Source organism: Corvus kubaryi, unplaced genomic scaffold (assembly GCF_017639235.1).
Source record: "Corvus kubaryi isolate FWS band 111438036 unplaced genomic scaffold, C.kubaryi_AGA036_p1.0 37262, whole genome shotgun sequence".
NCBI lineage: Eukaryota > Metazoa > Chordata > Aves > Passeriformes > Corvidae > Corvus > Corvus kubaryi.
The window spans coordinates 1,571,406-1,598,525 of NW_024581078.1; the positions used below are offsets into that span (position 1 = coordinate 1,571,406).

The following is a 27,120-nucleotide window of genomic DNA, read 5'->3' on the forward strand; positions in this document are numbered from 1 at the left end:
CTCTCCTCTCCTCTCCTCTCCTCTCCTCCCCTCTCCTCCCCTCTCCTTCCTTCCTTCCTGCCCTTTCCTTCTTTCCTTCCTTCCTTCTTTCCTTCCTTCTTTCCTTCCTTCTTTCCTTCCTTCCTTCCTTCCTTCCTTCCTTCCTTCCTTCCTTCCTTCCTTCCTTCCTTCCTTCCTTCCTTCCTCCCTCCCTCCCTCCCTCCCTCCCTCACTTTATTTTTCAATGAAACAAAACAAAAATTAAAATACAAAATATAAAAATTTTTTCCCATTTTTTTCCCCTTTTTCTTTTGCCCCCCTCCCCAGCTACGGAAGGAAATTGTGAATGGAAGGGAGGAGGCCGGGCTGGATTCGAGCCGCGGCCGAGGCGAGACAAAAGGGAAAAAAAAGCATCCTCGCCTTGTTTTCCTTTGCCGCGGGGAATCCACGTGGCGGCCGCGGGAAGGCGGGGAAAGGGGGGAAAAAAAAAAAGAAAAGAAAAAGAAAAAGTGGGAAGAGGAGAGAGAAATCCTGCCTGGAAAAGCTTTGCCGGAGATTTACAGCCCTGCCCTTCCCTCCGCGGCCACCTGCCCGCCGTGGGTGCTGCCCACCTGCAGGGCGTGGGTGGAAAACAGGGATACAGGGATGCTCAGGGATGCTCAGGGAATTCTTCGGGATGCCAAATAATCGACTTTTGCCCCTTTTCTCCACGTTTTTTTAGGATTTCTCCTCTGTTTTTCTCTCCCTCTCCGGTTTATTTCCTCTCGCTCTCTGCGGATCCTCCTCCTCTTTCTCCCCCTTTTCCTTCTCCTGCTCCTTTTCCTTCCCCCCGCTGGATTTCCACTCCCTGGCACTGGGAATTTGGGTGGCATTTCCCGATCCTGCTTCAGGCTGAGCTGGGAATTCCAGCCCGGGAGATGCCACCGGCGTCCTGAATGTCAGGATGAGGCAAAACCCGGGAATTCATCCCGAAAATCACCCGGATTTGAGGATCAAAATCCCTGCTCCCACACACTGCCCACAGAGGAGCCAGGATTAAAAAAATCCCAATTCTCCTTGATTTCCACCCAAACTGGTGCCAAAGGGAAGCTCCGTGGCCGTCATCGTGTCCTATGTAGGTCAGAGTCAGGAATCCGGGATTCCAGCTGGGATTAAACCCCGGGAGCCTCTTCCCAGCGCCGGATAAATAAATATATTCCATATAAAAAGAAATATCCACGCCTCACCACCATAAATCTATATAATAAACAGCCCATAAATTGATATATTGATACATTTTATATAAATATACAAATATACAAATATATAAATATATGAATATACAAATAGATTTGTAATTATGATTTCAGCCTATTTCTTGTTGCAGGTGGATTTTAGAGTTTCCCTGGAATTTATCCCCTTGCAAATATCCTCAATTTTAAACAAAGCAATCCCAACAACTCTCCCAGAAAACACCCAGGGGCTTTTCTGCCGAGCTCCTGCAGGGTATTCCCAAATTTCCTTCGTTTGTTTTATGAGGCGAGTGGGGAAAAAAGGGAAATGTTTTCCTGATAAATATAGATGTCTATAAAATATCCCAATGAGATTTATTTTGCCCTGTGCAGATCCCTTTTTTTTCCAGGGGTTTTCGAGGCTCTGCACATCCCCAGGCTCAGGTGGATAAATCCCAGGTTTGGGTGAGCGGATGGACACTGAAGAAATGTGGGAATGGGAAAAGCTTTAATTCCCAGTTTAAAAAATAATAATAAAATCCTTTTTTGGACGTAGAATCTCCTTCAATCCTCAATTCTTTCCCTTCCCATCCCACAGCACCTCAGCAGAAATCCCAAAAGGAGTTTCCCCCATCCCTGCCCATCCAAGGGCAGCACCAGGCCGGGGGGGAAAAAAAGGGAATATTGGGAATTTGAGGATCAGAGAGGCTCAAAACACGACTTTTTTGGGGGGGGAGGGAATTAATTTTGGATCCGTTTCCTGCTTTCGATTTGGATGGAGATCCCCGATTCTCCTTTTGGGGTGGCGGCTGTGATCCCTGCGGATGCTTTTGTGAGGGGGGGATGGAGGGGCACGGCCACAAGCGTTGGCCAAGGATGGAAACAGTGGGAAAAGGGCCGGGAAAAGGGCCGGGAAAAGGGCTGGGATGGCACTGCCAGCCCCGGGAATTTAATTAGGATTCAGGAGCAGCTCTTTTGGGGGCAAAGAGCCGAGGGCAAAGAGGGGGAAAAGGGGGGAAGGGGGAGAGAGGGGGTGAGGAGAAAGCCCGGGAGAAAAAAGGGAACCTCGTGATGAGCACCCGGCTGGGGAGGGGGGGGCGTGGGGGCGGGGGGGGGGAGGGGTTGATGGCTTAATTACCATATTCAAATCTAATTAATTCCCCTTTGCATAAAAAGGCCACGGCCCGGGCGTGGGACCAGCCTTGCAGATGGCGTCTCATGCTCAGCACCATTTTGGGGCCGCCGGCCATCTTAGAGCCAGGAGGAGGAGGAGGAGGAAAAGGAGGAAAAGGAGGATGAGGAGGAGGAGGAAAAGGAGGAAAAGGAGGATGAGGATGAGGAGGATGAGGATGAGGATGAGGAGGATGAGGATGAGGAGGATGAGGATGAGGGTGGCTCTGCCCACGGTGGCACTGAGCAGCTGCTGGGGGCACCCAGCGGGCACCACCCGGCCCCATGGAGGCCTTGGAGGTTTTCAAAGCAGGGAGTGAGGGGGAAAAAGTGGGAAAGGTTCAGGATTTGGGGGTTTCGAGGCCTCTCAGGCTCACTTGGGGATCCCAAATCCGGCCCCATCACAAGAATGAAGGGAAAAAAGTGGGAAAGGTTCAGGATTTGGGGCTTTTGAGGCCTCTCAGCCTGGATTGGGGGTCCCAAATCTGGCTCCAGCGTGGCCGTGGTGGGGTCTGGAGGAAGGAGAGGGGGATTGAGAGCAGGGAATGAAGGGGAAAATGTGGGAAAGGTTCAGGATTTGGGGGTTTCGAGGCCTCTCAGCCTGGTTGGGGATCCCAAATCCGGCCCCATCACGGGAATGAAGGGGAAAAAGTGGGAAAGGTTCAGGATTTGGGGCTTTCGAGGCCTCTCAGGCTCGGCTGGGGATCCCAAATCCAGCCCCATCAAGGCCTTGGAGGAAGAGGAGGAGGATTGAGAGCAGGGAATGAAGGGGGAAAATGTGGGAAAGGATTTGGGGGTTTCGAGGGCTCTCAGCATCGATTGAGTCTCCCAAATCCAGCCCCATGGTGGCCTTGGAGGAAGGAGAGGAGGTTTTAAGAGCAGGGAATGAGGTGAAAATGTGGGAAATGTGGGGATTTGGGGGTTTTGAGGCCTCTCAGGCTCAGCTGGGGCTCCCAAATCTGGCTCCATCACAGCCCTGGTGGGGCCTGGAGGAAGAAGGGGTTTGAAAGAAAAGAATGAAGAGAAAAATGTGGGAAATGTTCAGAATTCGGGGGTTTTGAGGCCTCTCAACCTGAACTGGGGCTCCCAAATCCGGCCTCACCCTGATGGGACAGAGCTGATCCCGGTCCCGAGGGTGGATGAGGGGATTGGTGTCCCCCAGGAACATTCCAGCCCCATCTCCCACGGGTGACCCCGCATCTCCACCGGGAAAATCCAACCTCCACCAGCAGACACCCAACCCCCTCCTGCATTTGGGGTGGGGGGAAAACAATTGGGATCGTATCCCTCACCCCCTCGCTGCGCATTTGGGATGAAGCAAATCCCTGCTGGAAAATGCGCCCGGGAGAGCAGCGCCGGCTGCCAGGCTCACCCCGGGAAAGGTGGAAGTTATTTTTCCTAATGTTTTGGACAGCTTGGCTGTCACATGGAAAAAAAAACTTGGAGGAGGGAGGACCGCAGGGGATGTGGATTTTCTCCCTTGACTGATTCCCAAGGATGGGATGAGCTGCGGCTGCTGCTGCTGCTGCAGGGTTCTGCTTGTCCCCACCCCCTTCCCTGTTCCGAGAGAAGGCTGGGATGAAGCTGGAACCCCAAAACAGCTCCCAGGAGCAGCTGGAAGTAGGGAAATCCCAGGAAAAGCGGGTTTGGATGGAGCAGCACGGAGGGGTGGGGGATGCACGTGCAGGTGGGGGGGAAACGAGAGGAAATTCCCTTTTAAAGGATTAAAGGATGGGTTTGGGTCATGGGGGGAAGATTTTGGGGTGTCAGTTAAAAGGGAAAGGGGGGGAAAAATCGATTATTTGGCATCCCAAATAGGCCAGTTTTCCACCAGCTCTGGGAGGGGCTGGAATATGAACATTTCCAAAGAGGAATATAAATAAAATGGGGATCAAATGGAGATTTCCCCTCAAAACAAGGGGAAAAGAACCAGGATGGGGTGAGCTGCTCCCTGATCCCCCCAAATCCCTGCTGGAGAGAGCGCAGGGGGAAATTCCACATGGAAAAGCCAGTTCTGGGCCTGCAGGGAAGGAGAGAAAAGCAAGGAAAATCCCAAACTTACCCCTTCCAGGAGAGGGGAGTGAAGGGGCGTCGAGGATCCTTGGGAAAGCGAAGCCGACATCCCGATTATCCCACAGGGATGGATCGGACCAGCCTGGCCCCTACAAACCCAGGAAAATCCTTTTCCCAGCTCCCAGGGGCAGGAAATTCCAGTCCATGGCAGCTCCCGGGGCTGCTGCATCCGTGGATTTCCAGGGTGAGGGCGCTGCGGGATGCGGGGTCTTCCCAAGGCTCCGGATCTTCCGTCCCATCCCTGTTCCTGGTGAGGGATGGGGCTGGATCGGGGTGGTCAAGGTGAGGTGGGGGTTCTGCTCTGCAAAAAAAATGGAATGAGGGGTTCTGTCAGCTCCAGGAGAGCACTCCAAACCCTCGTGGATCAGCTCCAAACCCCATTGATCAACCCCAAACCTTCACTGATCACTCCGAACTCTCACCGGTCACCTCCAAACCTTCATAGATCATCTCCAATACCACATTGATCACTCCAAATCTTCATTTATCGCCTCCAAACCCTCACTGATCAGCTCCAAACCCTCACAGATCATCCCAAACCCTCACAGATCACCCCAAACATTCATTGATCACCTCCAAACCTTCAGGGATCAACTCCAAACTCTCATCGGTCACTCCCAAACCCTCACAGATCAACTCCAAACCACACCGATCACCCCAAACCCTCACCGATCACCCCAAACCACGCCAATCCCAGGCCCCAGTTTGGGGCCAGTTTCTGTTTGACCCCTTCAGTGGAATCTGGAGAGGCTCCAGCAGCTCCATCACCCCACGGATCCCACATCCCACATTTTGCAGCCGGGATGACCCTGGCAGGGAGAGGATCCAGGAGCCGGTGGGGAGGGAAATCCCTCCATGCTGAACAATGGGGACAAACCTCAGCCGTGTCCCCTGTCCCCAGCACCCACTGCCAGCACAGAGCCACCCCAAATCAGCCTTTTTATCCCCCAAAACCACAGCGGGGGGAGGCGACAGCTCCAACCCTCACTGACCACAGCACCCCCGTTCACCCCAAAACATTCCCAACGGGAACAGAGACCCCCAAACTGCCCGGATTCGGGGTGGTGGGGGGGACAAACACCCCGAGGGGACGCTGGGGGGGCTCAGCCACAATGGGGCCATTGAGGGGCCGCGCCGGGGGTCCGGCCCTCGCTGCCCAGACACAATAGGGGCGGCCACTCGTGCGCGTAGTGCGGCCGCCCCCGGCCCCTCCTCTGCGGCCCCCCTCGGATAATGGAGCCGCTTTGTGTGCTTGGCCGGCCAAGGACTTTGTGGCCGGCAAAGAGCCGGGGTTTGTCTGGCAGGACAGAGCCCAGCAAGGGCCGGGGAGGAGCGGTCAGGGCAGCGGGCAGGGCCTGGGCTGGCATTGGCCTTGCTCGGCCCCGCGCGGCCGGCGGCGATCCCAGGGTTGGGAATGGGGTTTTGGCAGCCTCGCTGGGAGGTTGGAGCGGAGCAGCCACTGCTGGTGCCAGGCCTCAAAGCTCGTCCTTGCTCCTGGGGAGTGTCCTGGGGAATATCCCGCTGAGAATGTCACCGAACGCCGCAAATCTGCGGTGGCAGAGGGTCCTGTCCCCCTCCTGGCTCTGTCCCTTCTGGTCCCCTCCTGGTGCTGTGTCCTTCCTGACTGTCCCCATCCTGGCCCTGTCCCCATCCTGGCCCTGTCCCCATCCTGGCCCTGTCCCCATCCTGGCCCTGTCCCTCAGCCCCTCCTGGCCCTGTCCCCATCCTGGCCCTGTCCCTCAGCCCCTCCTGGCCCTGTTCCCCTCCTTGCTCTGTCCCCATCCCGGCCCTGTCCCCATCCTGGCTCTGTCCCTCAGCCCCTCCTGGCCCTGTCCCTCTCCTGTCTCTGTCCCCCTCCTGTCCCTGTCCCCCAGCCCCTCCCGTCCCTGTCCCCCTCCTGTCTCTGTCCTCATCCTGGCCCTGTCCCCCTCCTGTCTCTGTCCCCCTCCTGTCTCTGTCCCCCAGCCCCTCCAATCCCCCCCAGCCCCCATTCCTGAGGGAATGGGATCAGCAGAACCTACAAGAGATTAATTCCCGGCTGCCTGGCTCGTGCTGTCCCGGCGTGCGGGGAGGCGGTCGGGATAATCCCCGACTTTGGCAGAGCCAGAGCCGCAAAGACCGGGATTAGTAAGAACCAGGCTTTAATTTCAGCAGGTCCCTTTTCCTGCAGCATTCCCAATCCCACATCAGGAGCTCTCTGCAGCTTGATGGCCACGGCTGCTGCTCCAGGAATTGGGAAAACCAGCCCTGGAATCATCCAGCTGGGAAAACCACCAAATTCCAGCCCAGCCGAGCATCCAGGGATGGGTGGGTACACACGTGATCCCACAAATTCCATGGGAGCGAGCACAGGGTCCCTGTGGCAGCAAATCCTGAGCAAAATGGAGCCAGAAATTGGGATTATTCCCTAAAAACCTATTCTGGGAATTGCACGTTTATCCTGGAGTTTGGGACACGGGTTTAAATTGATGAAATTTGGGGTTTTGGACTCAAGGCCAACTTGCACCTGGGATTCGGGGATTCTGAGATTCTGGGATATTTAAGGAAAACACGGAATTCTGCTTCCCCAGATTTTAACCTGGCAAAGAGGTTCTGACAGGGCCGTGCTCACTGCCGGGCACTCGAGGGACATCTGCCAGCCCAGACCTTTCCCGAGGGGTCAAGGCCGGGTTGGAACTTCGGGAAAAACCCAAATCCCATTGCACGGCGAGGAGATTCATCCCAGCCCTGCTCCATCAGCATGCGGGGATTCCCACCCACACCCCGCACAACGAGGGACATTCTGAGGTGAGCCTGCAGGTGACCCCTCAGGAGCACATCCCTCTTTTCCACAACGCTTCCCTGCCGCTTTTTAGGGCCCTGTAGGATGAGCCCCTGCAGCGGGTTCCACCCCCGACCCCACATCCCGGGCGGCTCCCGGGCGAAGCGGAGGGGATGATTAGGGTGGCCTGCGGAGTAATTATCTCATTGGGCAACTAATACCCTTTCAGCCGGAGCGGGGTGGGGAAGTATTGTTCGGGCTTAGGGATTACATCAACCCGCCGGAGCAGACAATGTGCTCCCCCTGGGAAGAGGCAGCTCAGCCCCAGGGGGAGAGGAGGGAGGCAGCGGCCGGAGCTGTCTCAATTAGCGACTGTCCCGCCGAGGAACAGGGTGGCGGGGGCTCCTCGGGGCTCCTGGGGGGACGTTCAGCATCCCTAACCCTTCCAGGGGACTTCTCCCCCGCGCTCAGCCCTGCGGGGACAGCGAGATGCCAGCAGGGCTGGATGTGTCCCCTCCTCCCCTCCGTGGCGGGGAAAGCAAAGCCCGGCCTTGTTTTCTCCTTTTCCTGCCTTTTTTTCCTTCCTGACAGCCCAATGCCAGCCCCTTCCATCCTCCCCGCACGGCAGCAGCGCCTCGGCCGCGTTGTCCTCGCGTTGGGATCTGGCACGTCCTTGTCCCCAAAGCCAAAAAAGCAGCGCGGGGGAAGGATGACAACAACCCCACAGCCAGCACTGGGGACACGGCAGCTCCTCAGCATCCCCTGTGGCCCCAGCAGGGTCTGGGGGCAGTTTTGGTTGGGTCCGTGCTCACTGAGGCGTGAGGCCACCGCGCCAGGTTAGCGGCGGAGCGAGGGGCCGGCTCCACCTGGCCCTCGCTATCCGTGGGGTGATTAAACACGGGGCTCCCAGCTGCCATACATTTTTAAATAAATGAATAATACATAGCGGGGTGATAAATAAATAACGGCCGTACATTTGAACTTAGCCTCTGAGAAAATCCTTTTAGTTCAAAAGGACCGGGGCGCTCGGAAAGGGGAGCCCATGCATTTTGAATGGGCTGCCATCAAGTGTCAGGGCTTGGCAAGGGAGACGAGGGGGGCAGGGAGAGAGCAAGAGAAGGAGGGAAAGAGGAACCCGGCCCCGACACAGCTCGGGGAGGAGCGGGATGAGGGTCCCCGAGCTGTGGTTTTGGTGGGGACTGGCAGCGGTGGCACTGAGAGGTTGTGGGCGCTGAATCGTCGTGGAGGAGGAGGAGGAGGATGGGGAGGCTGAGAGAGGGACTTGGGTCCCTCCAAGCCAAGGAGCATCCGGTTGGCAGAGGTTCCTCAGCCCCAGAAAGAGGTGGGGGGCCCTGGAAGGTGGCCCCGGACAAATCCAAGGGGATTAAGGTGTGAGGGAAGGGGTGAAACTCCCGGAAAGCTGGGCCAGGACGGAGTGGACGGAGAGGGGAGGGGACATCCAGGCAGAGGCAGGTGGGAGATGGAGGTGAGGAACCCGTTTTTTGGGGAATCCAGTGCCAGAGGAGCTGGAGAGGGGATTAGGATTGGCTCCGAGGCTGCCCCAAATCCCTGCATGGGGTGGTTGGTGTCAGACACCTGCCCTGGCACATGTCACCGGTGCCATGCAGAGCCGTGACACGGATGTCCCTGCCGTGAACCCACAAACCCTGACCGTCCTCATGGATTTCCAGGCCGTGAACCCACAAACCCTGACCATCCCCACGCATTTCGGGGCCATCCCCCGCACAACACATGTCCCTCAGACATGCCACACCTGTCCTGGCCGTGCCCAGGTGTGTCCTAGCCACGTCCCAACCAGCCACGTCCACATCCCGGCTCCTCCCAGCCATGCCCACACCTATCCCAGGCTGGGATCCTGCTGGGATTCGCTCCCTCACCCTTCCCAAACCCCGGCAGCCACGGAAGGAACTTTAATTCCTTGGGCAAACCGCGGCCGCTGGCTCGCCCGGCTAAGTGGGTATTGATTTATTAGGCTGTAATTTAGGGCAGAACGTTTTAAAATGAACTCACACACCAAGCCCAGGCACGAGAATAAACAAGAGCTGATTTATTTGCCGCTTGCCCAGCGGCAGATGCCAGCGAGGGGGCATGGGGTGAGCCCTGGAACGGGAGCAGCTCTCTCACCCTCTGTGGGGGCTGCAGGGTGTCCCTGAACCCCCACACCAGCAGCAACCACCCCCAGAGCCCCCCCAGGGCTGGGTGGAGGGGATGGGGACGGTGGCAGCAAGGGCAGGGTCGGGCCATCACATGTGCCCTGTGTTGGTGGCATTGGGACCGGTGAGACCCCACTTGGAGCACCAAAACCACCCCAAAACGCCTCCTTTGGGATCTGAACCTTTCCCAGTACTGGGGTGCAGGGCACTGGGAGGGTGGCAGCAATGCCATCACATGTGCCCTGTGTTGGTGGCATTGGGACCGGTGAGACCTCACCAGCAGCACCAAAACCACCCCAAAACTCCTCATTTGGGGTCTGAACCCCTCCCCAGAGCTGGGCTGCAGGGGATGGTGACACCAAGGGCAGGCTCTGGCTATCACACGTGCCCTGCGTTCCCATCACATTGGCACCACTGAGACGCTGCCGGCAGCCCCCAAACCCACCCCAAAACTCCCCATTTAGGGTCAGAAAACCACAAACCAGGCAGGGCCGAACCCACCCTCCCCTCGCCACCAGCAAAACCCCCCAACCCCACCCTCCCACCGCATCGATCAGCCACGCTCCAAGGATGCCCACAGCCGGCACGGGGGCAGGGGGGGGAATTTCCATCCTCTCCCCCCAGCCCAGCATCCCCCACCCTCCTCCACCAGCTGAGTCCCGGGTGTCAGACCCCCGCCAGGTCCCATCTGCGGGGCCCGGCGCATTCCTGCGAGCCGGCCCCGGCGCAGCAGCTGCCGGCCACAACCGCGATCATCGCCGCCGCCGGGGCTCGGGCAACTCGTCTTGACCTTGTCGGTCAGGTGTTGGGAGGGCCGAGGGGGAGGGACGGCAAATCAAAAAAAAAAAAAAAAAAAGAAAAAAAAAAAAAAAACCAACCAAAAAAAAAAACCAACCAAAAAAAAGAAAACCCCACCCCAAACCCACTCCCCTGGGTGCCGCCAGCCGTCGCCGGGGCGCACGGGGAGGGTTTAATGCAGCGGGGACCATAATGGGGCCGGCTGGGGGAGCGAGGGCGAGGAGAAATTAGTGTCAGTGTGTGTGTGTGCCTTAAACAAACCTGCGCCGGGGTGACGTGAATGAGGGCACAGCCTGTGTCTGTATTAGCGATGGGATCTGACCTCGCTGGGAGGGCTCCTTCCCTCGCTCCGCTCCTCTGGGCGTGGGAAAAAGGCCTGGGCTCTTTTCACAGCTGTTCTCGCTGCTGCACTGAGCTAATGGAGGGGCTGCCCGGCTCCCCTCCCTCCTCTCCTCCCCTCCCTTCTCCCCCCCAACCCCGGCTGCCTTTTCAGGCCTTGAGCGCAGAGAGGAAAAAAAAAAAAAAAAAAACCAACAACAAAAAAACCCCACCCTTTTCACAGTCCCTTAAAAACACACCTCATTGTTCGCGCCGGGCTCGCATTGAAATGCCACTCGCACCCCGAGCAGCGGCTCCGGCCCGGCTGCACACGCGTGTGCAAGGCCGGGGGTGCACGCGTGTGGCCCCTCCGGGCTTTGGGAAGTGCAGGTGCTGTGGGGTTTTTAGCCCTAAAGTGCGTTCTGGGCGCAATGGGGAGTTTGGCGGTGTTGGTGCTGCGGGTTTGGGCTCCCCCCGTGTCCAAAATGTTTCGTTTTGAGGTTAAAAATGGGGTTTGAAAAGGAGCAGTGCCCGGTGTTGGTTTGAAAACTCAGAGGAGAGGGGATGCAGGGCTGGTGGCCCTAACCCCCGTCCAGGACACAACCTTGGGGACCCCAAAAACCCCCATCCTTCACTGCAGGGCACACCCCAGCTGTGGGGACCCCAAAAACACCCGTCATTCCACACTGCAGCTATGGGGACCCCAAAAACACCCGTCACTCCACACCGCAGCCACGCGGACCCAAAAACCCCTGTAATTCCACACTGCAGCCATGGGGACCCCAAAAACACCCATCATTCCACACCACAGCCTTAGAGACCCCAAAAAGCTCCCTCACTCCACCCCACTCCACACCGCAGCCACGGGGACCCCAAAAACCCCCGTCCCTCCACCCCACTCCACACCGCAGCCCTCCTCATGTTCCACAAGCAGCATTTGATGCTCCAGGAGCAGATATTCCACATCAAATCCCCGCCTGGCACACGACGCGAAGGAATTCCCGAGGGACGGGGCGGTTCAGGGGCATCACACCTCGATCCCCCCTACCCTCGACCCCATAGGTTGCCCCAAAACCTTCTCCAAGCCGTGTAGAAACCCAAGATTTCTGGAAAACAACAACCAGCAGCGCCAGGATCAGCCCTCGCCTGGCTTCCCAGGGAATTAGGGCAGAGAAACTCCGGGCTCAGCCTCGCGGGGCCGACAGAGCTGAGGGGTGGCGGCGCAGCCCCGTTATTCCCATTCCCATTCCCAACATCTTCCCTTGTTTGCCAAGGCCCGGCCCCAGAGCTCGTGCTTTTCATTAAAAATAAATAAATACATTCCTGGTGGCGGCGAGGAAGCCTCGCAAACGCCATCCCCGAAGGCTCCGCCAGCAGAACCCTCCGGTATTTTCTTCTTTTTTTATTTTTCTGAAGCGCTCGGGGTTTTGTTTTTATCTTTTACGCCTCTCCCCTTGGCGGGGACGAGCGGTGAGGACGGCGGGACGGACACACGGACATCCTCGGGTGCTTTTCCCCGCTGACCTTTCCCCGCTGCTCTGATCAGATCCTTTCTGACAAAAGCGGGGCCGCCGCACACCTTCCGCGGGGACATGGCCACGAGCGAGTCCCTGTCACCGGCGATTAGGGCGAGAAGGTCTCCGCCGCCACTGCGCTCTTTCCGCATGAGCACCGGCGCTGGTGCCAGGCAGGGGGGTGCCCCCGGCCCCCCCGGTGCCCTGCGCTCGCCCCCCGTTTCCCAAGGATGGGAGAGGCGCGGATGAGCCCCGGCTCCGAGCCCCGACAAGGGACGGGACGTGCGTGACCTACATTCGGGGCTGCGGGCGGGCGATGCCAGGCCTGGTGTGCCCAAGGCTCCTCCGGCTCCCTGAGGGGTTTTCCTGGGAGGATTCCTGGTGTGGGGAAGGCGAAGGGATGCTCCATCCATGCATCCTTCGGCTTGGATTTGGATTTGCGGGAGAGCCACCCCAAAGCCACGTCGGGAGTGTCACCGAAGCCCGGATCATGTCCCCACCCCAGGCCGAGCTCCTGCTCCGATATTCCCATCACCCTGAGTGTTCCCAGCGGCTTCCTCAACATCCAGGCCCTGCTCCCTGTCCAAGGACCCACCTGCTTCCCGATATTCCCATTTTCCCGGCCGGTTTGGACTTCCCCGCCTGGCACAGCCCTGGAGTTTCCATAGAAACATGAAGATATTAAACTGTAAATAATAATTTCTCCATTTAAAAATAAATAAATAAATAAAATAGGGAGAGAACGCACGGCTCCAGCGTGTGGGGCTGGTGGGTTGGGAATAAATATCCTAGGAACAGATCCTAACATCCTTGGGAATAGATCCTGGCATTCTGGAAGCAGATCCCGATGTCCTGGGCATCTGTCCTTGCACTTGGGGTCTCATTTCACCCAGGTCCCATCCCTCCAGCACTGCCAGAGAGTTTCCCACCTCTCCCTCCTCCTCCTCCTCTTCCTCCTCCTCCTCCTTCTCCCCTTCCAGCCCCTGATTTATCCAGGCTGGGATCTCCATCCATAAAAATTAGCAGCTAAAGAGCCGGCCCGGGGTAAATAACCGGGAGCTTCTCTGACACGGACCCGATGGGAAGGAATTCTGATTTCTAAGCGGCCTAAACTTAAACCCATCCCTGCATTTTCCATTCCCTCCACCCCGGGGAAATGGTTTTGTCTGGGGTTTCCACCCTTCGTGGGTCTTTAAGTGGGACTTTCGATCAGAAATGACTTTTATTTTCCTCCCTCGGCGCCATCAGGTTGGAAAATCATCGGTTTGGGGTGGGAAATGTCAGGGCTGGAGGATGGCACAGGCAGCTCCTCGCCCGGGGATGGGGAGATTTGGGATTTAAGGTCGAAATCAGGTGCCAAGACCTTTGGGAATGACGCCAGTGGGCTGGGCAGCTCCAAACTCAATTCCCACCACTCATTCCCAATTAAAACCTGGATGTTGTCCTGCTGGGGTGGGAGGCACGGTTATTTTTGGGGGTTTTGGCTGATCCCCACCACGAGACCGGGGTGGAGCTGCCCCTGGCTCCTCTCACCACCCCAAATCCCGGCAGCCCACAGCTCCTTTTATCTCAACACCAATCCCGAGGCTGGATCCAACACCATCCCAGCATCCCGAAAACCGAGCCATCACGAGCTATTCCAATCCACACGGGATTTTGAGAGCATCCCATTGCCCCCTCCTCGCTCTGCTGTGCCCATTTTGGGATGCTCATCCCAGGTCCTCTCCCAGTGCTGGGAATCAGGGATGGAGATTCCCAGATTGTCCCAAATCCATCACCAGCCCAGGCCTGGAGATTCCCAGCTCATCCCAAATCCATCGGCAGCCCAGGGATGTAAACCAGGACTGGAGATTCCCGGCTCATCCCAAATCCATCGGCAGCCCAGGGTTGGAAATCAGGATGGAGATTCCCAGCTCATTCCTGACCCATCAACAACGCAGCACTGGAGATTCCCGGCTCATTCCCAATCCATCGGCAGCCCAGGGCTGGGAACCACCCCCCTGCCCCAAAAGTAGCCGTGCAGGGCACCCCAAGAGCTGCCGGGATTATCCCTGCGGAACATCCCCCGGGAACAAGATTGCAGCTTAGGGCCTAATGGAAAAGAGGAGAGAGATGGGATTAAAAGGGAAATAATGACAATTCCTTTAGCCAGGCCGGGGAAATGAGACGGGGATTAATGGCCTCGCTTTTCCAGCAAACCCCAAATCCCGCCGGGCGGTCCCGGATCCAGCCGGGGTGGCCGGAGAAGCGGAGCTGAGCCACGCTGAGGGCGACGTTGGCAGTGCCACCCCTGGAGGGACCCGGCTGTCCCAAAGAGGATCCATCCCTCCTATCCCTGCACACAAACACCACAAACCCACAGCGATTTCCACCCCCCACCCCCCCTCCCCACCAATATTTTGCTTTTTGCGGGGAGAAATTCGGGATTATTCCGCCAGGGGAATAAAACACTGGAAATTAAAAAACTTCGCTGGCAAAAACGGCACCAAGGCCTGGAATAAACCTGAAAGGCTCCTTTTCTCTCGCCTTGGGTTGCACACCCTGCAATTGGCTGCTTCCCTGGAATAGATTCCGTTGCTATGAGACCAAGTTTGCTTTTAACGAACCCCAGAAAATTAATGGCATTCAGCAGATAAGTCCTTAAAGTGGAACCTATTTTAAGAAATTCCTGCTAAATGGTTTACAAGTAGTCAGGAGGGAGGAGAAGGATTCTGGAGCGCGGCGGAGCCTGCGCCGATCCCCCCCTGCCCCCCGCCGGTCCCAGATGGGATATGGGGGGGGCGTGGTGGGGTTTTTTGGGATTGGGAGTGGGAGAGGTGAGGGCAGGATGGGTTCCCAGCCGTGCTGGGTGCTGGGCGCTGGGCGTCCCTCCTGGTGTGGCACAGCCACCTCTGGGCACCCCCCTAGCTGTCCCCAGCTGTCCCCACCATCCAGAGGCTCCTTCCAGCTTCAGAAACTCGGGAATTCTCTGCCCAAACCCTGCCCAAACTCACACAGGGAGCCATGGGATCCAGGGCTGGGTCGGGTCTGGGGATGGGAGAAGGGATGGGAGCGGGTGGAGCATGGAAAAGCTGCTCCGACAGCATCCCAACATCCTTTGGAGCAGCGCAGGGAAGAGCTGAGGAGCCAGGAGAGGTTTTCCCTGCCCGTCCAGCCCCTCAGGGTGGCATCAGCCCCTGGACAGGGCACATTTCCCTTGGGGTCAGGGTCTCCACGGAGGACACAATCCAGGGTGTCTCCGGATGTCTCGGCAGCTCCGTGTCTGCACCACCACGGCCAAAGCACCAGCATTCCCAGCCTCAATCCATGTGGAATATCTCCTTGCGGCCCAGGGCGGACAGGGAACCGCTTCCTCTTCATCCCACACCACATTTTGGGGTGTCCAGGGGGCTGTCCCTGCTTTATGCCATGCCAGGTCCTCCCTGTCCAGGGAAAGGCCCCAAATTGGGTGAGCCCAGGGTGTCTTGAGGGGGCAGGATCAGTGCCAGGGATCCCAGGGATCCCAGGGATCCAGGACAGGGAATCTGCTCCTCTCCTACCTGAACCTGTTGATTGGCCCCCAAATCCCTCCTCTGCTGCAGCCTCCAGGTGGAAGAGGAGACACGATCCCGCAGGGAAAGCAGGGAGAGGAGGATGGAGAGAGGGACTGGGGCCTTGAGCTTTTTCATTCCTCCCCTTCCCGTTTCTCAGCTCCAGCCTGGGAATTGTTGCTCCAAAGACCCCACAGTGAGGGGGGAGTGAAGCTGCCCCGGTGCCACCGCCCTGCCCCGGCTGCCCTCACACTGTTCCTGCACCCCAACGGGTGGTCCTGATCCTAAAATGTTCTCAGCACAGGGATTTCTCTGTGGATCATCCCCACTTCCCTCTCCCCAATGTCCGAGAGGGCACTGAGGGCCCTCCCTCAAGGCTGCACCCCAAAACACCACCTGGAAACACCTTCCTGGGATTCCCAGGAATCACTGGGTACGGATCCACCTTTGGGGTCACCACTTCGAGCCTTCCCTTATCCCAGCACCATCCAGAGCTCCCACAGCGCAGCCCAGGCTCAGCCCTCGCTCTGGACACTCTCCCTGGAGATGGAGAGGAGCTGAAGGGAAGGAGAGAGCAGGATCCCAAATCCACGGGGGATCCTGGAGGGATCTGCGTGAGGCTGAGCCCGGAGCACCCTCAGATGCTCCCAAATCCCTCTCTCGGAAGAACAAAGCTGCGATCTCTCCGCAGATGCAGAGGAAGCGACAAGCGGCGATGATTTATTTCCCTTCCCCGGCAGATAAATCGGCCTCGGGAACGGGGTTTGTGCTAAATTACAATTTGCATGCGGTAATATATTTAAGCAACTTTCCTTGCACTTCGTTATAAACAGCGTTTCTCAGGGGGTTATTTCGGAGCTGGCCCCGTTTCATTTATCTCCGGCGCGAGGCAGCGTTAATTGTCGGGGTGGAAATTAAAACCACAGCGGCAAAAAAAGAAAAAAAAAAAAAAAAAAGAAGAAAAATTAATAAAATAAAAGCGCCGGGGTTGGTGGTTGGAAGAGAAATCATCCCCCAAGCACAGGCACCAGCTCTGGGCCTCGGTAAAAAATGATGAAAGGCAAAATTCCCGCTCCGTTTGGCTTGCCAGCGCTGTCCCCTGGCGAAGGCAGCGGGGCCGGTGGCTCGGGGAGCCCGGTGGGCAGCGAGCCCCTCTCTCCCGGAGGATAGCGAGAAGGTTTTTACATTCGGTTCTCTAGCTTTATGATATCACATACACTCATACAGCTAGATAACCAAAGAGAAAAACCCACCCAGGTCTCGACCAAACGGGGCCTCGGCCGCTGCCGCGCGCCCGGGGGACACCGGAGCCCCCGCGGTGGCCGCGAGTTTTGTCCCCTCAGCGCCAAAAACGATGGAAGCCCCAAGGTGGGCGAGCAGGGATCGGCTCCGGTGCCTTGGAATGCGACACAACGACCCCCGGTGCCCAGCCCAGAGCCCCAAAGGCCACGTCGCACCCCCCAAAAGGAGCCGGACCCTAAAGCGGGCTCGGCACCCACGCAGTCCACGCGGCCTGGGGGATGTCGCCGGGCAGGGTGTCCCCCCCAGGGTCCAGCCCCGGAGACAGGCCCAGGGAGCTGCGTCCTTGCCAGCCCCAAATTCACCCCCAGACCCAGCCCGGAGCCCACTCCCGCTTGATAATTACTGGAAATTACTGGCACGGAACTGCTGAGTCAGGAAAGTGGTTGGGCAAGGGACGGGCCCAGCCGAAAGGGCCCCCCCGGGGGTTCCCACCGCGCCCCGGCGCCGTGCCCCTCTTCCTCCCCTTCCTCCCGCATCTGCTCCCGGCAGCCGGGCCCTGCAAACCCGGCAGGGATCCCGCACCTCCTGCGGGTCCGGGCCGTGAATTTCCCTGGGGGGGTCACCCTGAAGTCCCCGGGATGGCCCGGTCCCCACCGGGACTCTGCACCCCGGCCGGGAGGCTCCGGACAGCGGCCCCGGGCAGCGGCCCCGGACAGCGGCGGGGGCTGTTCCCAGGGAGATCCGGCTGCTCGGAGGGAAACTCGGCGGAGCGGCTGCTCCGGTGCCCAACGGGAGCCGGGGAGAGGACGAGAGACTCCCGAAGGGGTCCCGGGGAGGGCTCCCGGAGCGGGGGATACCTGCTCATCCCGCTGGGGCCGCTGCTGCCCGCGGTCGCCGTCGCCTCCGGGTCGCCGCATCCTTCCCAGGCTGGTGGGGAGCGCAGGAGGCTCAGCCCGGGGATGGGGATGGACATCCCCACCCGGTGCCGGTGCCGCTGCCTGTCCCTCTCCCGCTGCCCGGCGCCTCCGGGACCTGCCTCTAAAGTTGAGGCAGAGTCGGCGGCGCAGGGCTGGCTGGAGGGCGGGGGAGGGCGGGAGGAGGGACGGGGCGGCCGGCGGGGACAAAGCCCGAGTGGCGGGGCTGGGACAGCCCGGGCGTGGGGCCGGGGCAGGGGTCACCCCCCCGGGGGGGGCAGCGCCATTCGCCACGGCCGCCGCTGTCCCCGGGGGCCGCTCCGTCTGCTCGGCCCGGGCCCACCCCCCGGTCGCAGCCTCCCGCCGCAGCCGGCCCGCCCCGTCGGGGAGGCGGCGGTGCCCCGGGGGTAACCCCGCTCGGGCAGGGCGCTGCCGGAGCCGCCCACCCGGGCCGAGGCTGGGGTTAAACCCCCCGTGCCCGGGGAGGAGGAGCGGCCGCGGGGGTGGGGGGCGGCCGGGCTGGTTCCTCCCGTCGGGGCTGCGCTCACGGGCGCCGCTGCAAAGGGGAAATTGGGAAGATGCTCAAGAGTCAAGCGCGGCTCGAACCACCCCTTACCCCGCGTCTAACGGGGTCCCCCGACGGGCCCGGCCTCGGCTGTGCCTCCCGACCGGGGAGAGACCCCCCTGGCCCGGGACAAAGCGCGGCCGCGGCTCGGAGGGGCGGCGGGGCAGAGCCCGGGGCGCGGGGCCGAGGTCCGGCTCCACGTCCCCCCCGTGCGGCCACCCGGGGCCGGTCCCCGCCGGCACTGCCCGGTGCGGGGGCCCCGCTCCGCTCTCCCGGGGCAGCACCGGGGGGACAGCGGCCTTTCCTCGGCACCCACCCGCCGCCTCACCGGGAGCGCACCGGGGGGGTACAGCCGTGGGTTCGAACCACGCAGGGGTGCCCGGGCACACCGGAGCCTCCGCAGCGCTCATCTCACCCCCGGTGCACGGCTCACACCGATGGCCACACTCGCCCCCGATGTCCGGACGGCTCCGCACACGCACCCGGGCGCACCCACAGCCACGCAGGACCCCCGAATGTCCCCCCTGGTTGTTCCCAGTCTCCTCCTGCCCCCGGTACCCCGGCCTGGCCCTGGCCTGGCGGGCTCCGCAGCCCTCCCGGGGCCGCCGCATCGCACCTCGCTCCGGTGAAACGGCGGAAAACGAAACCAACAGGCGGCCCTGGCACAGCCCCGGCCGCGGCCCCGGGCACAGCGGCGGCCCGGTGCCCCGGCCATGGGCAGAGCCGGGCCGGCCCCGCTTCCTGCGGGCACCGGGAGCAGCGGGTCGGGGTGGGCGGCGGGGCCCGGCTCCCGCTCCCGGCGCTCCGATTTCGGGAAGGAGGCACAGATCCGAGCTGGCCGCCTCTGCCCACACCCGCCCTTTTACATATCCTCACCTATAGAGAGAGAACATACAGAATATACGGAATATCCGCGCTGGAAGGCACGGCGGCGCCTGCGGAGATGCCAACCCGCCAGCACCGGGGGCTCCCCGGGAGCAGCGGGGCTCTCTGCCCCGCACCGGGCATCCCCAGGGCTGGCAGCCCTTGGTTGGAGCCCCCCAAACTGCCAGCGGCGGCCGTAGCATCGCGGGGAGCGAGCGGAGCCTCCTCCCGCCGCCACCGGGCACCGGGGACCGGGCACCGGCCCCGCCGCTCTCCGTGGTGCTGAACGGCGGCCGCGCCGCGCCCCGGGGCCGTGCGGGGTCGTGCCTCCTCCGGCCTTCTCTCACCGAGCTGCCGCTAATTGATTATTATTATTACGGCTATTAATTATTATCGTTACCGTCCCCGCGGCTCCGGTGCTCCGCGGCACTGCCGAGCCCGGAGAGCGGGGAGATGGTGCCAGCGCGGCCAGCGGCTGCCAAATTACCGGATCGTCCCCCAGCACAGCCCCGGTTCTGCTGCCCGCCATCCTCCCCATGCCCCGAACCACGCGTGGGCTGAGCCGCCGCCGTTACCTCCGAACCCGGGCTCCGAAATTCCTCCCTGCCCGGCCCCGGGCGGCCGCGGCGGCCCCGGCGGGCTCGGCCCCGCTGCCGCCCACACCGCCAGGGCACCGCCGGTGCCGGCCCCGCTCCGCTGTCCCCGTGGGTCCCGCTGACCACGGCTCTGGCCCGGCTGGCCCGGCCGCGGTGTTTGCCCGAAGGGTAAAACCCCAACAACGAGCGCGGCCCCGCAGCTCCGCCGAGGGAACGAAGGAGACCGGCGAAGCTTCGCCGCCGCCTCGGGAGCCCGCTCCGGCCCGGGCCCGGCTCCAGGAGGGGCCGCTTCGGGCACGGGGGGGCCGCTTGCAGCATCCCCGCCGGTTCCGCTCCCACCGCCCAGGGGCCCGGTGACACCGCGCAGGGCCCTGGCGGGCCGCGGCGGCCCGGTTCGCCCCCGCCGATCGCCGGTGCCCGCTGCCCACGGCTCGCCGTCCCCGAGAGGCGCGGGGGGAGCTTGGCATCGCCGACACGGGGGAGGCGGCCGCCCCACGCGTGTCCGCGGCGGGGGCTGCACGGGGCCCGCCCGGGCCCGTTCCTCCCGGCACTTACCGACTCGTCGCCCGCCTGTACCCATCGCCCCGGCGGCTGCGGGCGCTGGAACGGCCCCGGCGCCTCTGGTCTCCCCTTTTCCCCTCGCCTACACCCCCGTGTGCATCAAATACCTTCACTACAGCAGCCATGTTGGGCTCCGGTGCGAGCACGGCGCTCGCCGCAGGAACCGGCGGCCGCCTCGGCGGGAGGCAGCGCGGCGGGGCTCGGCGCGGGGTCCCCGCTTCTCCCCGGAGCCCCGGAGCCCGAGCAGCCCGGCCGGCCGCGGAGCCCCGTCCCACCGCACCGAGCGATGCCGCCGGGGCCCGCTCCCCGGGAAGTTGCCACCGTTCCCGGTAACGCCACCAACTGCGGGTCCCGCACCTGCCCCGCATCCCTCCGGTGCTACCGGCCGCGTCCCGGGGCTGCCGCTGGGGAAGAGGTGGGGGAGAGCCGCGGTTACCTCCGCCTCGCCCACTGTCCGGTGCCCGCGACGCCGCTCGGCCGAGCCCACCTGGGGAGGGAAAGAGAGAAGATGCGTCAGGAGGAGCCGCCGCCATCGCTCCAACTTGGAGCAACTTTCCCGGCGAGGCCGGCGGCGGGGGCGGGGGGTGGGCGGCGCTGGAGCCCCTGCCCGGCCAGCCGGGGCCGGTCCCGCCGGCGAGCAGGGCGTGGAGTGCCCCACAGCCGGTTCCGTCCACGCGCGGGGTGGGGACACCTGCCCGGAGCCCAGGGCCACGCCGGGACACGGCCTCTGCTGCCGGGGACACCCTCGATTTGGGGCAGCCCCACACCTGGTGCCTGTCCATCTGTCCGGCTGTCTGTCCGTCTGTACCAGCTCCCCCCTGCCGTGGGCACCGCAGCCTCCCTGGGCACCGCAGCCTCGCACCGGGCAGCCCCCGCCGCTCCCCGGGCACCGGAGCCGCTCTCCCGCCCGGCCCGGCTCCCCTCGAAAGTGCATTTTTCTGCTGTTTATTTCCCTCCCCTCTTTTTCTCCCACCGAGATTTTTTCCCCGGTCTTTTTCCTTTCCTTTTCCCGCCCCAGTTTCTTTTTTTTTCCCCCTAATTTCCCCCCCCCCCCCCTCGTTTGACTCCAACGTCGCTGGGAATTATTTGCATTTAAAACACAACGACTCGTTTCCCTCCACGTCGCTTCGCAGCTCGATTCAACCAGCACGGCAGAGGAGGGGGAGCGATCCCAAGGAAAAGGGGTCCCCAAACCCCAGCCAAATTCCCCCGAATTCCTGCCCAGCTGAAAATATCGATGTGGGGGGAAACTAAAGATTGAACAGATTTTCTTAATTTTCTTCTTGAAGCCGCTGTCACCCAAAGGTGTTGCGGCAACAAAGAGCGGGATGGCATTTGACACTCGTATTTTTGGCCTGTTCCCGTGCAAAAATATTCCCCCAAAGCCCCGAACGCTTTGCGAAAGATTGATGTGCCTCAAAACCACCACATCCTGCCCTGCAAAGTGCTCCCGAGGAAAATCTGATTTTCCATTTATCCCCCCGCCGCTGCTGATCCCGCCGGAGAACGCACACGCGCGGCGCCCGCCGAAACTGCGAGCGAGGAGAGGGACTGGGAATCCAACAACCATCCCCAGTCCAAACTGGGAGCCGAACGGTTTTCCCCCGTCCCCGCGCACGGCAGAGATTTCCCAGCTCGGGGAACAACGGCGTGGAATTCCCCGCCGTGCCCGCTCGGGCAGAGCCGGGCACAGCAGCACCCTCCCAGTTACTTTTTTTTTTTTGAAGGGGGAAAATAGCAATAAACCAAGAGAATTAATTATTTTTTCTTCCTTTCCCCAGAAATGCCCAATTCAGCCCCGGCCTTTTGCTTGGGGATTTTATTTTTCCCCCCTTGGATTCTTTTTTTGGTTTTTTTCTTGTTTTTTTCTTTTTCTTTCTTTTTTTTTTTTTTTACAACCTCGCACCAACGCAGAGCTGGGAGGGGACGGCAGGGGATGCCCACACAACACCCCAACCCCACACAACATCCCCCACGCCCCTTTCTCCCTGCTCTCCTTTTTTTTTTTTTTTTTTTTTTTAAACCCCAAATCATTCCCCCACGAAATAAAAAATAGCTGCACACACCGAAACTTCGCTCCGGCAGCCCCTTACCTCGGGCACCGGGCAGGGCAGGGCAGTCGGTCCGACCGGCCCCGGGGCTATAAACCCCGGGGGTGGCTTTTGTGAGTTTGCCGGAGTTTCCCCGGGCTGTCCCCTTTTGTGTCCCATTGCCATCTAGAGGCCCCGATTAATTAATTTCACACCGAAGCTCGGGAGAAAATTTTCCCACAAAACAAGTGACCGAGGAGATGTGAAACTCCAAAGAAAAGGAGTCAACATCAAGTTCAACAGCATGCGGGGAAAGGCCTATTTCCATCACAATCGCGTCTGAGCGGGGGCCGGGCGGGGGGCGGCGGGCGGCGGCCCCCGCGCCCCCTCCGCGCGTTCCCAGGCTCCGAACAATCGCTCTCTGTTTGCCTCGCACATGCCGGCGTTTGGGCACGGAGGCTGCCTTGGGATAACAGGAATAATGAGGGGAGGGGGGTTCGGGGGGAGAGCGGGGCGCTGGGGGAGTGCTGGAGGGGTGGGAAAGGGCGGCGGGGCGGGGGGAGCGCAGCCGAGCGCACCTGGGCGCTGCCCGGTACCGACCTGTTGAGCCCCGGCCGGCGGCACCCGCTGGAGTTTGCGGGAAGAGCCGCGATGGGCGACACGGACAAGCCGGGCTCGACGGGGCCGGGAGGGGGACCCCAAAGCCCCGAGGGGACAGTGCCGAGCCCCGGAACGGCGTGGGGACACTTTTCCCTAAGTTTGGTGTCGCCCCTTGTCTCCCCGCCAGCGCCGGCCACGCGTTTTCCCACAGCCCCGGGGGAACGGGGGGTGCCTGTCCCGGGGGAACGGGGGGTGCGGGCCCCGGGGGAGCGGGGGGCCGGGGCCCGGGGTGGCCGAGGCGGTGGTGGACGTGTCCTGCAACCCAAGCAGCTCGGCTCCGCCGGGCATTGTCCCCACGGAGCCCGTGGCCATTGTTCCCGGCGCTGCGGGAGCCGGAGGGAGGGCAGCTTTCCACGCCTCGTCCCCCCCCCCCCCGCCATCTCACCCCCACCCCGACACTCACACCGGGGCTGCCGGGACCCTAATCCGGGATGGGGGGGTGGGGAGGGGGAGGGAGGGCAAAGAACACCCCACCCACCCCCCGAAAAAAAATAAAAAATATCAGGCGAGGGAAGGGGAGGCGCGGGGTCCCCCCTCGCAGACTTCCTCCAAGTTGGGAGAAGCGGGAGGGGGAGCGGCGCGGCCGCCGGTGCCCGCCCAGCCCTGCCCCTCCGGCACCGGCAGCACCGGCGGCTGCCCCGGCGGGCGCGGGGAGTTCAGTGCGGGGCAGGGAGAGGGGAGGATAAAAACGGCGGTGAAAAAAAGGGGAGTGGGGGGGTGGGGGTGGGATTATTTACCTCCCTCCGCACCTCTGCGTCCATTAATGACTTAGCGGCAGCGGGAGCCGGGAGCCGCCGGGACACCGGCAGCCTCCGGGGCGTGGGGCTGGGGGAGAACCGGCCCCGGCAGCGGGCAGGACGAGGAGCCCGGGGCCATCCAGGCGCTGCGGAGCCGGGGCTGCGGCTCCCGGAGAGCACCGGCCGGGCTGTGGGAAGCGGAGCCCCCCGCGATCACGTTGCCTTTACGTGGGGTTAAACAGGGAACGTCTGCCCGGGGCTTGAACGCCGCGAACCCCCCGAGCGCACCGGGCAGCCCCGGCCCGCCGCCACCGGGGCCTCGGGATGGGGCGGGTATGGGAGGGGGGGAGGATTCCGCCCAAACATCCATTTTGTCCCTTTTGGAAATGGAGATGGGAGAGAGGGGGGAAAAATGCGTTTTTTTTTTTTTTTTTTTTTTTTTCCTTTTTTTTTCCCCCCTTGCTTTCTCCATATTTTACTACGTAAGGAATGACGTCCTCGCGTCGGGAGCGGGATAGGTTAGCCCGGAGCTTGGAGAGGGACGGGGGGGGAAAACCAGGCTGGGGGGAGCGCGGGGGCGGGGGGCGGCTCTGGCAGCAGAACCTAAAAATAACGAGGATTTTATTATTTGGAAAAAAAAAAAAAGAGATATAATAATAATAATAATAATAATAACGGTAAGCCCGGTGACCCCGCCGATGCGGCCCTGCAAGGGCAGCCGGTGGCACCGGCCACTCCGGGGACCCCACCTCGCCTTCCCTCGGGATTTGGGGCGCCCCATGGGGTGCAGAGGGAGGGTTGGGGGAGTTCTCCTGTCCTTTCCCCCCCGCCCGGGGCTGCGGCAGGGGCTGGGGAAGGCGCTCGCCGTTCCCCTGCCGTTGCGGGATGATTGCGTGGAAATGAAGCAGAAATTGGCGATTTTTTATTTAATTCAACCCCAAATCCCCCGCTGCTCCTCGGGTTAACACCTCCGAGCCCCCGGGAAGCGGTCGGGAATGGATTCCCACCTCCCCCCGCTCCTCCGGGCGCACCGGGAATTTGGGAGCGCTAAAAAATCGGGGGCTTCGCGCAACGCCTGGGGGGATTTGCACCCCAAATTCGGCCCCGGCGAGGGGGGGACACCCAGGGACACCCAGCTCCCCGCAGACTCTGAGCCACCGAGCGGGGCCGGGGAGGGCCGGGCCTGGCTGCAGCCCCTGGAGCCTCCGGGATGCGCGGCCGCTGCCGCCGAACCGGGACCGCGCCGGTGCCGCTGCCGGTGCCGCCCCGGGGCCCTCCCAAGCCCTGCCCGCCCCGGGGACGGACAGCCCCCGGCCCGGTGCTGCCAGGGAGGCCTCGAGCTCCGCGCTCTCCCCTAATGAGCTCCTTTTATGCATTTCCTCATTAACGAATATTTCTCGCGGCCGAGCTGGGGGGCACCGGGACGCGCGGCCCCGGCCACCCGCCGCCTGCCCGTCCAAGCGGGGCTTCCCGGGGGCTCGGCCGGTCCCTGCCAGCCCCGGGAGAAGCAGGAGGCAGGGCCTGTGCGTCGGGCACCCCAAATCTTACTGCCAGCCTCGGAATTACCGTGCCCGGCGCTGGGGTGCGACCCCCGCCCTCGGTGGCCGTGAGGCCCCCGGGTTGCCGAGGGGCTTCCCCCGGTAAAAGGCGTTCGGGCCGGGCCCGGCTCCTCCAGCCGCCCGGTACCGGCGGGCCCGCTGCCCCCCACCCCCGACGGCGCGGATTTAGGGGAGTGGGTGGCGTATTTTGGCTCCCTGATGGAGTTTTGATCAAAAATTCATTAAGAGGCGCTGGGCGCAGCGCCATGAATATTTCAGGGCTTTCGCTAAACAACAAAGTGGGTGTTTGGGGGAGGATACACCGGGGGTAGGCAGCCCCCGGTGCCCGTCTCGGCCCCGCTTTGAGGCGGCGGGGACGCCAGGAGGGACCGGTCACCTCCGTTCCGTCGGGACCGCGGAGGCGACCGCTGGTCCGCAGCCCCGGGGGCTCTTTGCGGCCCCGTTATAAGGGCGTGAAACGGCCCCGGTGACTCGGAGACCGGTCCCGGTTGGAGCGGGCGGCCCTGCGGGGACACGCAGCTCCCGGCCCCGGGGCCACCGCCGCAGCCCGGAGTGTGCCCGGCCCTGTCCGCGGTCACGCGCGGCCGGGGGGCTCCGAGGGACCGCACCGGCCCCGGGTGCCGCAGAGCGGGAGAGGGGTGGGGACAGCGGGGGGACCCCACGGCCACCCGGGATGTCCCCTCGGAAGGGGGACATCACCGCCCCAAGGGATCCGGGGACACGGGCTGCTCCCCCACAGCTCTGGGCAGGGAATAATCCCCCCAACACCGCCCCATGGCAGCGAGGGAACACCCCGACGGAAAGCTCCCCGGCCCCCAAATTGGGGTGCGGAGCCCCCCAGCACATCCCGCCCGCAGCACAGGGGGAGGCGCCGGCTCCGAGCAGAGACAAAGCCCCGGCGGCTCCGCTGGAGCCCAGCACCCCCAGGAGCAGCGCAGCCCCCGGGCTGGGCCTGCAGGTAACTGGGCTTTACTGGGGCACCTCCCGGGCCAGCTGGGAAGGGGACACGGAGCGCCAGAGGTGGCCACGGTGGGCCGTGGTGGGAGACACAGCAGCTCTGTCGCCTCCCAGTGTCACCCCGAGCACCCCGAGGCAGCTGGGGGGCCCTGGGTGCCACCTTCGGGGCAGTGCCATGGGGCACGCCGCCCTCTCCCCCGCGCTGGGGACACCCGGCAGGAAGGCAGGGGACAGAGGGACAGAGGGGCCTCTCTGCGGGACCAAAGCGGGGCTTGGGGACACCCCAGGGCACCTCCCGAGCCCAGTTTGGGACGTGTCGCAATGGGCGTTACTGGACCTGCAGGCAGGGGTCGGATGCGCGGCTCCAGCAGCTCCCGGCGCTCCCGCCGCTGCCCTCCGGGTCCCGCCGGCCGTTCCCGTGTCCCGGTGCTGGGATGCGACGAATCCCCCCCCGCCACCACCACCCCACCCCGGCAGCCCCCAGCCCCTCCCCGGGGCTCACCTCGCCCTGACATTTCCTGGCGCTCCTTCCATGCCAGCGGGTTGCCATAGCAAATCTAAATCTTACAAACAAAACGAGGGGAGAAAAGCCTGATTAGCATATATTCAAATGAGCCATGCAATAATGCAAACCATAAATCATGCAGTCATTGCTATTCAATCAGTGTCTCTTACCCCAGCCCCCACTCCTTGCACCCGGTGTCTCGCCTCCTCTTGCCAGGCAGAAACCCTTTCCCGGTTCCAAAGGCGGCCCTGGAGGGGACCTGCCACCCTTTTGGGGGGGTGGCCCTGGGCCCAGCCCGGCTCCGGGGCTCGGCACAGCCCCTAATCCCGCCTGGTATTTATGGCGCTCTATTAAACGGGGCAAACTCTTCCCAGGATTAATCTCCCGCCCAGGTTTTAATCT

At 62.0% G+C, this 27,120-nt stretch overlaps 1 protein-coding gene across 20 annotated transcripts in view; it reads right to left on the reverse strand.

The window, feature by feature from the left end:
- The window catches only part of LOC121662852, a 35,478-nt gene extending 8,422 nt beyond the window's left edge, over positions 1 to 27,056 (reverse strand). The window contains exons 1-4 of one of the 20 annotated variants that reach the window (XR_006015455.1): positions 26,889 to 27,056; positions 26,716 to 26,776; positions 20,707 to 20,757; positions 4,423 to 4,734 (exon numbers count right to left, since the gene is read on the reverse strand). The gene's annotated coding sequence lies outside the window, so the exon portion shown is untranslated. Of the gene's footprint in view, positions 1 to 4,422; positions 4,735 to 10,427; positions 10,453 to 17,627; positions 17,847 to 19,688; positions 19,714 to 20,264; positions 20,287 to 20,377; positions 20,402 to 20,627; positions 20,758 to 21,037; positions 21,148 to 22,363; positions 22,379 to 23,697; positions 23,959 to 26,550; positions 26,635 to 26,715; positions 26,777 to 26,888 lie in introns of those variants that run through there. The other 19 variants (XR_006015443.1, XR_006015436.1, XR_006015451.1 and 16 more) reach the window with 19 other exon arrangements.
- Between the last annotated feature and the right edge of the window lie 64 nt (positions 27,057 to 27,120).